The sequence below is a fragment of the Chinchilla lanigera genome, unplaced genomic scaffold, assembly GCF_000276665.1.
Source record: "Chinchilla lanigera isolate Chin_1 unplaced genomic scaffold, ChiLan1.0 scaffold00066, whole genome shotgun sequence".
In the NCBI taxonomy this organism is placed as follows: domain Eukaryota; kingdom Metazoa; phylum Chordata; class Mammalia; order Rodentia; family Chinchillidae; genus Chinchilla; species Chinchilla lanigera.
Genome location: NW_004955467.1, coordinates 8,750,478 through 8,761,116, shown reverse-complemented (window position 1 = coordinate 8,761,116; position 10,639 = coordinate 8,750,478).

Sequence of the window (10,639 nt, the reverse complement as noted above, 5' to 3'; positions counted from 1 at the left end):
CCCAGGCTGACTTTGAACTCACAACAGTCCCGCCTCAGGTTCCTGAGTGCTGGGATTACAGGCGTGCCACCACACCTGGCCTTGAAGTAGTCTGTCTGGCAAGGTAGTAACACTTGACCTCAGATTAAAACAGTCATATTCTTCCTGGAGCAAGTGATGAGTTCACAGCCTCCAAACCACAGTAGCTGCAACATGCTGCTGGAGAGAACAAAGACGAAGGGAGAAGAGCAACGACACTATCTATTGCATTGAGAGTCAGCAAAGTGTGGGGCTTGTGGACCAAATCCAGCTCACCACCTGTTTTCATATGGACTAAGAGCTATGAAAGATTGAAAGGTTTTTCCTTTTTAAAATTAAAAAAAATTTGCTAGGTATGGTGGCACATGCCTATCATCCCATTGCTTGGGAGGCTGAGGCAGGAGGATCACTGTGAATTCAAGGCCAACCTGCATTACATAGTGAGACCTGGCCTCAAAATTTTTTTTTTTTAAAATATTGCTTTCCTGGGAACTGAAAACCAGGGCCATGCATTGAGATACATTTCCAGCTCTTTTCAGTTATTGAGACAGGGTCTCACTGTTTTACCCAGCCTGGCATCAAGCATGTGATCCTCTTGCTTCAGACTCCCAAATACGTGGGATTGCAGGAGTTCACCACATGCTGGGTCAGATGAGACCCTTCTCCAGCACTGCCCAGTGTGTGGGATTCCAGCCACAATTTCAGACTGGATTCCCCATTGATTCCTTCCTCTAAGGATTTTAAAGAAGCCACTGTCACTCCAGAGGCAGGGGCAGGAGGATCCCTGAGAGCTGGAGAAGGCTTGGGCTACATAGTGAGTTCAAGGCCAGTCTGAACTATGTAGTGAGGTCCTGCCCCTCAAATCTGTTCCCCCAAATCTGTTCTCTCTCCTTCCCTGCCTCCTTGCATCATCTTGTGGGAAAGAAATCATAGAGATGGCAGTTTCTTCTTTCCTTCAGACTTAGAGGGCCCCAGAAAATCGTTCCTCCGAGTATGGGCCTGTGGCATGGTGAGTACTTTGAGCTAAGGAAGACTGGAAAGCCTCAGGAGAGAGTCTCTGTGAGGTTCCCCCGTCCTCCTGTCTCCCAGCATCGCTCTTTCCCACTTCCCTGAAGCCATTCATACAGACCAGAATTTCTTTTCTCTGAGACAAGTCATAGAAACTAGAACCCTTCTCTCCTGAAGCAGGCTCTAGAATTTAAAATGGCCTGTCCTGGTGACCCCAGAGGCCTCCACCGAGGAACATACCAGTGGAACGGAGCAGTGGCTGCAGTGGCTGGTGAGTTACCGAATTCAGAAGTCCCCCAGGAGAAGGGATCCGCCAGGAGCGAGCTCGGAGTGGGGCCAGCTGAGTGGAGCTCAGAACAGCTGTGGCTCGCTCCATCTAGTGGCTTCAAGTGGAATTGAAACTTGTGGAATTCAGTGGAATTCGATACAGTAGAATTCAAACCTGTGGGACCCAACTGCGGCAGGCTGAGCAAGTCCGGTTCCAGCGTCACAGCCAAAAACCAGCCTGAATTTCAGCGGAATTAAAGGTGCAGGCTGGCTGGGATTATCCGCTACCGCTCCACAAAGCTATGGCTGGCTTGCTGGGATTAACAGACTTGGACCTAAACTCTATCTGCCCATGTTGTCTACCTGTAACAGCAGAGACAGACCTTGAAGGGATCATTTTTTAAATTTTCTTTTTTTTTTTCTTTTCTTTTTTCTTGAACAGTTTTTCTGTGAGTGTGAAGGCTCCTAGTTTTTTGTTGTTATGTTCCTGTTTTTATTTCTTCCTTCTCTCTTTCCTTCCTGTCTTCTTCACCAGTTTCCTAAAGTTTTTGTAATCTCCCTTTGTCCTCCAGCCTTGCTTCTGATCTCTGCCTCTTCTTCTAGTTCTCTGTTTTTCCCACTAACCCCTTTTAAATTTTCTCCCCTGAGGGACTTAACCCTGAAGAAGAAGCTACTCACACACGAAAAAGCACATTCCAGGCCGAAAGTTTTTATTTGCAGGAACTGCCCACAGGGTGATGCAGCCCGTTACCTTGCACCCTAACACACACAGGTGAGAAGGCGTATGAGTCACACCTTGCTGTACACCAGGGGACAAACGAGAAGCCTCTTGTGAACAAGGGGTGTGGGTAAACCAGTGCCAATAAGTCAGGCCTAGCTGTAATGGGAGTTCACACTCCAGAGAGAGGCCTTATGAATACCATGAGTCACACTTCAAGAGTGGCCTTATGGGGGCTAGGAATGTGAGCAAAGGCCTGGCAAGAAGTCATCCTACAATAAGCACTCGAAGCCATACTTAGTTGAGAAGACTTTTTTTTCTGCAAAGACCTGGATGTGACTTCAAATTGAAGTCAGACAGCAGAAGACACACTTCATGTTGTAGCTTTGCTTTGTTATGAGTACAGCTGAGTCTGAGCACCTGGCTCATGGGTACAACAAAGGCAGAGAAGATCCAGAGTGCTCTGGACAACGTGAACATGGCAAGGCACATGCAGACTGAAAGTGAAGCTATGGAAGAGGTATTCCGTCCAAACAGAACCCAAAGACTAGCACAAGTGCCTCTATTCATGTCTTTTTTTGGTCCTTTTGAGACAGGGTCTTGCTATGAAGTACAGACTGGCCTTGAGCTCACTTTGTAGCTCAGGCTGCTCTCGAACTCATAATGATCCTCCTGCCTCAGCCTCCCAAGTGCTGGGATTACAGGCATGCACCACCACACCCAGCTTCTACTCATGTCAAATAAAACAATTTATTCTAAAATCTGTAAAAAGAGATAAGGTTGTTACACAATGATAAAAAGATCAGTTCATCTAGACAATATAATTATCTTAAGTGTATGTGCACCCAACATTGGATAAATGGATAATGCATAAAGCAAATATTAGATCTGAAGGAAAAGACAGAGTCCAATACAGTAACACTTTAGCACTTCAGCACCAGATCATCCAGAAAAAAGTCAACAAGGAAACATTAGAGTTAAGCTATAGCACAGACACAACAGCTTGGCAGTCACAGCATTCACCCCATCATCACGGACGACACTCTCCAGGGGCAAGTATACAGTAGGCCACTCCATATCATGTATCTTCTCTGACAGCAATGAGATAGATATAAACATCAAGGGTGACTGTGAAAAGTGTACTAATATGTGGTAATCAACGTGCTCACCAAAGGTTCAAAGGAGAAATTGGAAATGTGCCTCAATTTAAAGTGTCCAAACAAAACAAAATGGAAAAGCAACACGCTTTTGCTGGAATTCAACAAAGCACTAGGAGGAGAGAAATTTATGACAATTCTACCTACATCAAAAGAGTAGAAAGATATTAAAATAAACAAACTAATAAATAAATAAACTGCAACTTCAGGAACTAGGAAAGCAAGGGCCAACCAAAGCCAAAATTAATGGGAGGAACGCAAGGATGAGGACAAGAGCAGAAAGCGATGTCGCTGAATCGGCTCCCCTGGGGACCAACAAAAAGATAAACACCATCAACAGACATTTTTGCTGGATTAAGAAGCGACTCAAATTTTATCAGAGACTAATAAAAGAGTTGTAAAAACTGAAAGGATCTTTGGGGACAGAAAGAAACAAAACAGAAATAAAAGATCTTTAGGGACTCCCATAAATAACTATATGACAACAAATGGAAGACCGAGAACAAACAGAAAAATTGCTGGACACATAACAGAGCATGAGCCACAAAACTGGGAAATCTAACCATCAGTAATAAGCAATAAAATTGAGTATAAAAAGTCTTCTGGGCTGGGGATTTAGCTCAGTGGCACAGTGCCTGCCTGGAAAGTACAAGGTCGTGAGTTTGATTCCCGGTACTGGAAAAAAACCAAACACTACCAAACAAACAAACAAAAGTCTTCCTACAAAGAAACCGCAAGACCAGATGGCTTCGCTGCTGAATTATACTAAACTTTTACGGAAAAATACCAATTCTTTTGAAACTATTTAAAAAAAAAGAAATGGGTGAGAATTACTCCAACCTCATTCCAGAAAACCAACATACGGGGGTGCTGGGGATTTAGCTAAGCGGCAAAAGCGCCTGCCTGGCAAGCGCAAGGTCGTGAGTTCGGTTCCCGGTACCGGAGAAAAACCAAAACAAAAAAAAAACAAAAAACAAAAAACCAACATACGGATAGCAAGACCAGGCAAGGCTGCAGCAACAACAAAAACAACAGAACAGAATACTATAGAACAGTGTCTCTGATAAACATAGATGCATAAATTCTTATCAAAATGCTAGTAAACCAAGTCTAGCGGCAGGTCAGCAAGTTTGTACATCATGATCAAGTGGGATTTATCTCAGGGACATGAGGTTTTTTGTTTTTTGTTTTTTTTTTTTTCTGATAAAGCACTGTTTTATTTTGCTACTAGTGCACTAGCACAAAGGTGTAGGATTTAACATTCCAAAGAAATATACCCAGCTAGTAAGAGTCACTTACATGTAGACATTTTTTCTATTTTCATTATTTTTAGTTTGAGGTACCCTTAGAGACAAGCACATGTCTTTTGGGTTTACTTCAGTGAGTTTTGAAAACAGATACCTATGTACCAATACCCAAGCTGAGATACAGAACATTTCTATCACTCTAGAAGACTCCCTCCTTGCCTTGTCTAGTTAATCTATCACAGAGGTAACCACTGTTTTGATTTCTAGCCCCATGGTAATCACACTAATTTTAGTTGTTTTTTTTTTCCGGCACTGGGAGTTGAACTCACGACCTCGTGCTTCCTAGGCAGGCTCTGTGCCAAAATCCCCAGCCCCTAATTTTAGTTTTTGAATTGCAAATTTTACCACTGCTATTCTGGTCACAACACTGCCATGTGTCTTTGGATGATATTAATGTATTTTCTTTGTTCAAATCTGGATCCCAGATTTTTGATTTTTTTTTTTTCAAGGTCAAATCTATTTGCTGATCTACTGTCAAGTTCATTGCCTCTTTGATGAATAGAGCCTATATTAACCCAAATGGGCACTCATGGTTAAATAGTACAAGTAACCTAGTCTTTTAAAATATTACTGAACTGTGCTAAACTATTTAAAAAATTAACTCCTAGAAGCCAAATGCATATTTCCAGAACAAGTCACATCCATTATTTGAATCCTCAGTAGCCTTTGAAAATAATCAGCTGGGGGATGGGGAGGGCATTATTCTCAATTTACAGATGAGAAAAGGATTGAACAAGCAGGTGGCTTATATAGAATCCCCTTACCATTAACCATTGGTGTCAGGACTAGATCTCCCTTATGTTCATTCCACTGTCCTAGGCCACATGTACACAAAGAGCCAATTTGTATTCCAAAATTTAATTTCTTTGTTTCTTCTCTGAAAATTCATAGGTTACCTGTGCCCTCCACCCTCCAGCATAGTGTTTAGCACTGTTAAAGCCCAGAGATCTTGCTGTATCTACAGCCTCCGTGCTTCTTACTCCTGCTGAACAAGGAAACACTAGACTGTCTGATTTGGAAGGCTTATTTCATGGTACTTTTCTTTGAAGTCTCTTGAGTCCATCTGTAGGGCTTCAGTTACTTCATGCAATGGTATATTGATAGATCCAGGGATCTTTCCATAGTCAAGAATTTCCCATTTCTCTCTAACATCAATTAACATAGTATTTTTGGAACTCAACAGGTTTTTAAGTTTTTCGTAAGTGACATCCTTAGAAACAGTACAAAAAGTATAGCAGCTTCCCTTTATTGACTTCAAATCGCAAAGGGCAGTTTCCAGAGACCCCAGCAAGGCCTGTGCACACACAGGGGCAGTAGCCGGCACATCATCCTCCCAGCTCTGCCTGTCCACAAGGTCTGATATATGCAAATTGATAAAAATGATGCATCATATCCACAGAGTGAAGGAAAAACATGATGTTCTCAATAGATGAAGAAAAGGCATGCAATAAGATTCAAGGTCTTGGGCCAGGGATATAGCTCAGCGGCACAAGCGCCTGCCTGGCAAGGACAAGGTCCTGAGTTCAATTCCCGTACCGAAAAAAAAAAGATGCAGTGCCTCTTCATGATGAATGGGTTGGGTGTATAAGGACTATATGCCTCAGCAAAATTAAGGCTGTTTATGACAAACCAACTGCTAATATACCAAACAGGGAAAAGTTGAAAGCATTTTCTCTAAGATCTGGAACAAGACAAGCTTTCATCACTGGTCTCCTCTTCCTCCAGTACTGGTGACTGAACCCAGGGCCTTTACCCCGAGCCACACGCTGAGGCCATTTTAAATTTTTCATTGTGAGATGAGGTTACAAAGACAAGGTTACTTGATAAGTTACTAAGTTGCTCACACTAAGATTAGAACTTGCCATCGTCTTGTTGGATGTTCCTGGTGAGCAAAGTTGGATAAAGTTTTTAATACCTTTGTGGTGGTTCTATGGTATGGGCTTGAGATATTACACACAAGCCTTTATTTTCCACATTTTTTTTTTTTTTTCTACTGGGAATCAAACTCAGGACCTTATGCTTCCCAGGCAGGTGCTTGTGCCACTGAACTATAGTCCTGACCCTAGTTTTCAAATCTTAAAAGGTGCTTGTGACAATTTGTTTAAGGACATAGTATAATTCACACTAGAGCCATATTCTCATCGTGTGTATTTAGAAAAGGCTTAGCCTGATATGGGCACTCAGCTGCTTTACAACAGCATTTGTGTCTTATGCACTAATTCTTTACCCATGTACCTGTTATGGTTTGTGTCTAGATGTCCCCCCAAAGCCTCATGCAGTCATGGGGTGGGCTTCTAGAGTGTTTAATTGATTCATGGTCTGATGCCTGGATGATGGGTGTGAGTGCTGCACCCACTGTGGAGCAGGCAGCCTGCATACAGTATAAGGGAGGGAAAGAGGCTTGCTAGTGTTGCTCCTCCCTTTTTGCTCTTGCTGCTTTTGCTGTTTTCCGCCACCATGAACAGTTGACCTCTGCCATTTGCCCCTCTGCCTTGGAGCCAGCCAAGTATGGATTGAAACCTCCACAAACTGTGAGCTAAATAAACTTTTCCTTTGGGTGTCAGGTATTTTGTCTCAGCAAGGAGACAGAAAAGTAACCAAGACAGTACCTGAATTGAAAAGCTGAAAGTGGGGCTGGGGCTTTATCTCAGCGGCAAAGCACCTGCCTGGCAAGCTCAAGGTGCTGAGTTCGGTTCCTGGTACCGGAGAAAAACCAAAAAAAAAAAAAAAAAGAAGAAGTGAAAGCATGTGTGTAGCTAGAGCAAGTATGTTTTGTAAAGAATCTGAAGTAACTTATTCCCATCTGGAGAGATCCTCTCGTTTTTTTTATTTGTTTGTTTGTTTTTTGTTTCATTTTGTTTTGTCTTTTTGAAACAGGGTTTCACTATGCAGTTCAGCTGGCCTCAAAATCACAGTGATCCTCTACCTCAGCCTCCTGAGTGCTGGGATTACAGGTGTGCGCCACCACACCTGGCCCTCTAGTGCCTCTGAAGCAGGAAGGAAAGCCTGGGAGGCACTGCTCTGGGTCACCATGTCCAGAGGCCCCTCCTCTCACAGTGCTGCTGAGCAGGGCATCAGGTGAGTCTGTTACATGAAAAGGATTTATCTGTATCTACATTGCCAAAGGATGTGGCAAACCTGAGTTACTGACATTTTCTGTATCCCCTGATGTGAAGCAGAGAGAAACAGTACTATGGCGCATTAGTGCCAAAAACACTTAACTTTAATTGAATCTTGAGGGGCTTAGGGAGAACAGACTCATCAGATGACAAGACTTTCTGTAGAATAACTTGCCTGCCCCTCCTCTCCTCCCAAAGCAGAACATTCCTAGAGGAAAGCGAGCCAGAACAACGATATACGCTATATAATCCTTGATTTAATTCTCGTGAAACAATTGTAAGGAATTAATAGCTCGATTTGGACCACACGATCTCGTACTGTGTCAGTTTAGACTTTTTTTTTTTTTCTTGCTGTACCGGGGATCGAACTCACCACCTTGCGCTTGCCAGACAGGAGCTTATACCTCTGAGTTATATCCCCAACCCCAGTTTAGAATTTTCTGAGGAATATAAATTGATCAAGTAAGGTGAAGAAAAGTCAGAGGTGAGCAACATAGTCTTTGCTTGAGTACTTACTTTGGAGAAATTTACTTACATACTAAACCTACACATATGACGTCAACTGAAACTATAAAAACAGAATGCAGCTGGGCGTGGTGGCTCGCGCCTGTAATCCCAGCACTCAGGAGGCTGAGGCAGGAGGATCAGCGAGTTCGAGGCCAGCCTGGGCTACAAAGTGAGCTCAAGGCCAGCCTGAACTGCATAGCAAGACCCTGTGTCAAAAAAGACCAAAAAAACAAAAACCAGAAAAACAGAATACTAGACTGGGTGTTAATTACTGAGGTGGTAGAATGCTAAGAAAGGTCAAAAAAACGAGTCAGTTGGTGTTCTTATTTGATCTCTGCTTCTACCTGGTTAAATGGCCATGAGAATCTTTTGTTTACCTTTCATTCAGTTTCACCTAGTTTCTGTCGATTATTAAAATGCATATGAGATAGACAAGGTGCCATCAAAGATAAAAGACTGTGAAGAATCTTCAGAGTATCAAGAGTGGAGGTTTTGCGTCTCTGGGGGGCGGGTCTTCAGAGAGTGGGAAAGGTAAGATGGTGGGCATGGAACAGAATGGGCAAAGCTGTAACGCCACTAGCAGAAACTCAGACTTAGCCTAACAGCAGGGGACAAATTAAAGGGGTAGTGTCCTTTCTGGAAGCCCATGAATTAGCCTATCTTATGTGTCCTTCACGGTTCTTCTTGTTACTGTTTACTTCACTTTAACTTCTATTCACTCTGGCTAAATTTAAGGTTGAGTATTTGCTATATGAAGTCAGGGTGGATGTGGACAGAAGGCAGAATTTGGGGGGCTCTCACCGGTGCTCTTTGCCCTGGGACTGGACATGTGCTTTAAAGAGGCCCTGGATTTACCGGAGGGGTTTTTTTTTTCCTTATAGAATAACATGTGTCTCTGTGAGTTGGGAGACAAAGTGAATGATTCCACCAAACCCATAAAGATTATTTTTTTTTCATGCTGTATGAATAGCTATCTTGGCCACCCTGTCAAACTGGTGGAAAATCCAGCCCTGGCTCCCCCACATTAGGGTCCCTAACACAGGAAGACTCTTGAGACCTGATTGGGGTGAGGGTCTAGTACACTGCTCAGCCATGTCACTTCAGAAGAGGACGTCCATGCCGCAGATATGCACATTCAAAGGGCTCAGTTTCTTTAGCCATCAAGGAAATTAAAACCACAAAGAAACTAACGGCTATTCCCAAAAAGCTAACATCAGAAAGACAGACAAGCCAAGTGTTGATGAAGATATAAACGAACAATGGCTCTCCCACACTAGTGCTTGGGATGTACATTGCCACGAAAGTTGAATGTTAACTATTCAGGTCACACAGACGCAAGGCCTGGGATCACGCAGGGAGAGATAGCAGGACCGCAAACACTTGTGAACCAAAAGGTACGCCACAAGAACGTTCACAGCAGTCTCTAGATCACAACTATCCAAATGGCCATCAGGGGCAGACTGCAAAATAAATTGTGAACACTGAAATATTATATGGGAATGAAAATGAATGAGCTAGAGCTATGTACACCGTGGGTATATCTCACAGCCACAGTGCTGGGCAAACGAAACCAGACACAGAAAACTTCCCCTCAGGGAGGCTTTGTTCTTTAGTCTCCAGAAGTCAAGAGAAACAGTTCACTTTGAGGAGGACACAGAGGGTTGGCCCTTATTTCTCCTCTTCCTCATCGTACCTCTCCCTCTGCCCTGCACAGGTGCCTGCTGCCCTCCGTGGCACTCACCCCCCTCATTCAGCCACCCCAGAGCCATCTCTCCTGAGTGCTTCCCCAAATGGAATTTGTGGTGTTTTGTTTTGTTTTGTCTTTTTGAGACAGGGTCTTGCTATGCACTTCAGGTTGGCCTTGAGCTCACTTTATAGCCCAAGCTGATCTCAAACTCACAACGATCCTCCTGCCTCAGCCTCCCAAGTACTGGGATTATGGATGTGCGCCACCATACCCAGCAAATTTGTGCTTTCATGTAATTAGACTTATCCGGCCCCTGTTGCTTCACATACTGTCATTGTGCATGTAAGTGCCTGGCTTCTGGATAAGACAGCACAGTCCTCGAGGGCAGGGCCCAGATCGGACACATTTGACATCTACTGCAGGGGTTGGCAATTACTAATTACTTGCTGAGATACAATTTTTTTGTTGTTGTTGTTTTTCTCCGGTACCAGGAACCGAACTCACGACCTTGCGCTTGCCAGGCAGGCGCTTTTGCCGCTGAGCTAAATCCCCAGCCCCACAATTTTCACACTTTCAGTTAGTGAGAGGAAGCTTCCAGTTGCCTAAGTGTGGTGACTCTCTTTGAGGACTGATAGTAACGTAGAAAAGCAAAAAGCCCAGAAATGTAAGAAAACGAGACAAATCTAGGGAAACGCGGGCCGCAGGAATTGCAGCAAGTGACGTGATAGAGCCTGGGGGCTGTGTCAGAGGCAGCGGTCCACAGAGGCTCTGCTGGGTTGGACAGACAAATAGAGACTTAATGACAAGCATTCATTCATTTATGAAAGAAGGGAAAAGGGTCATCTGGAGAG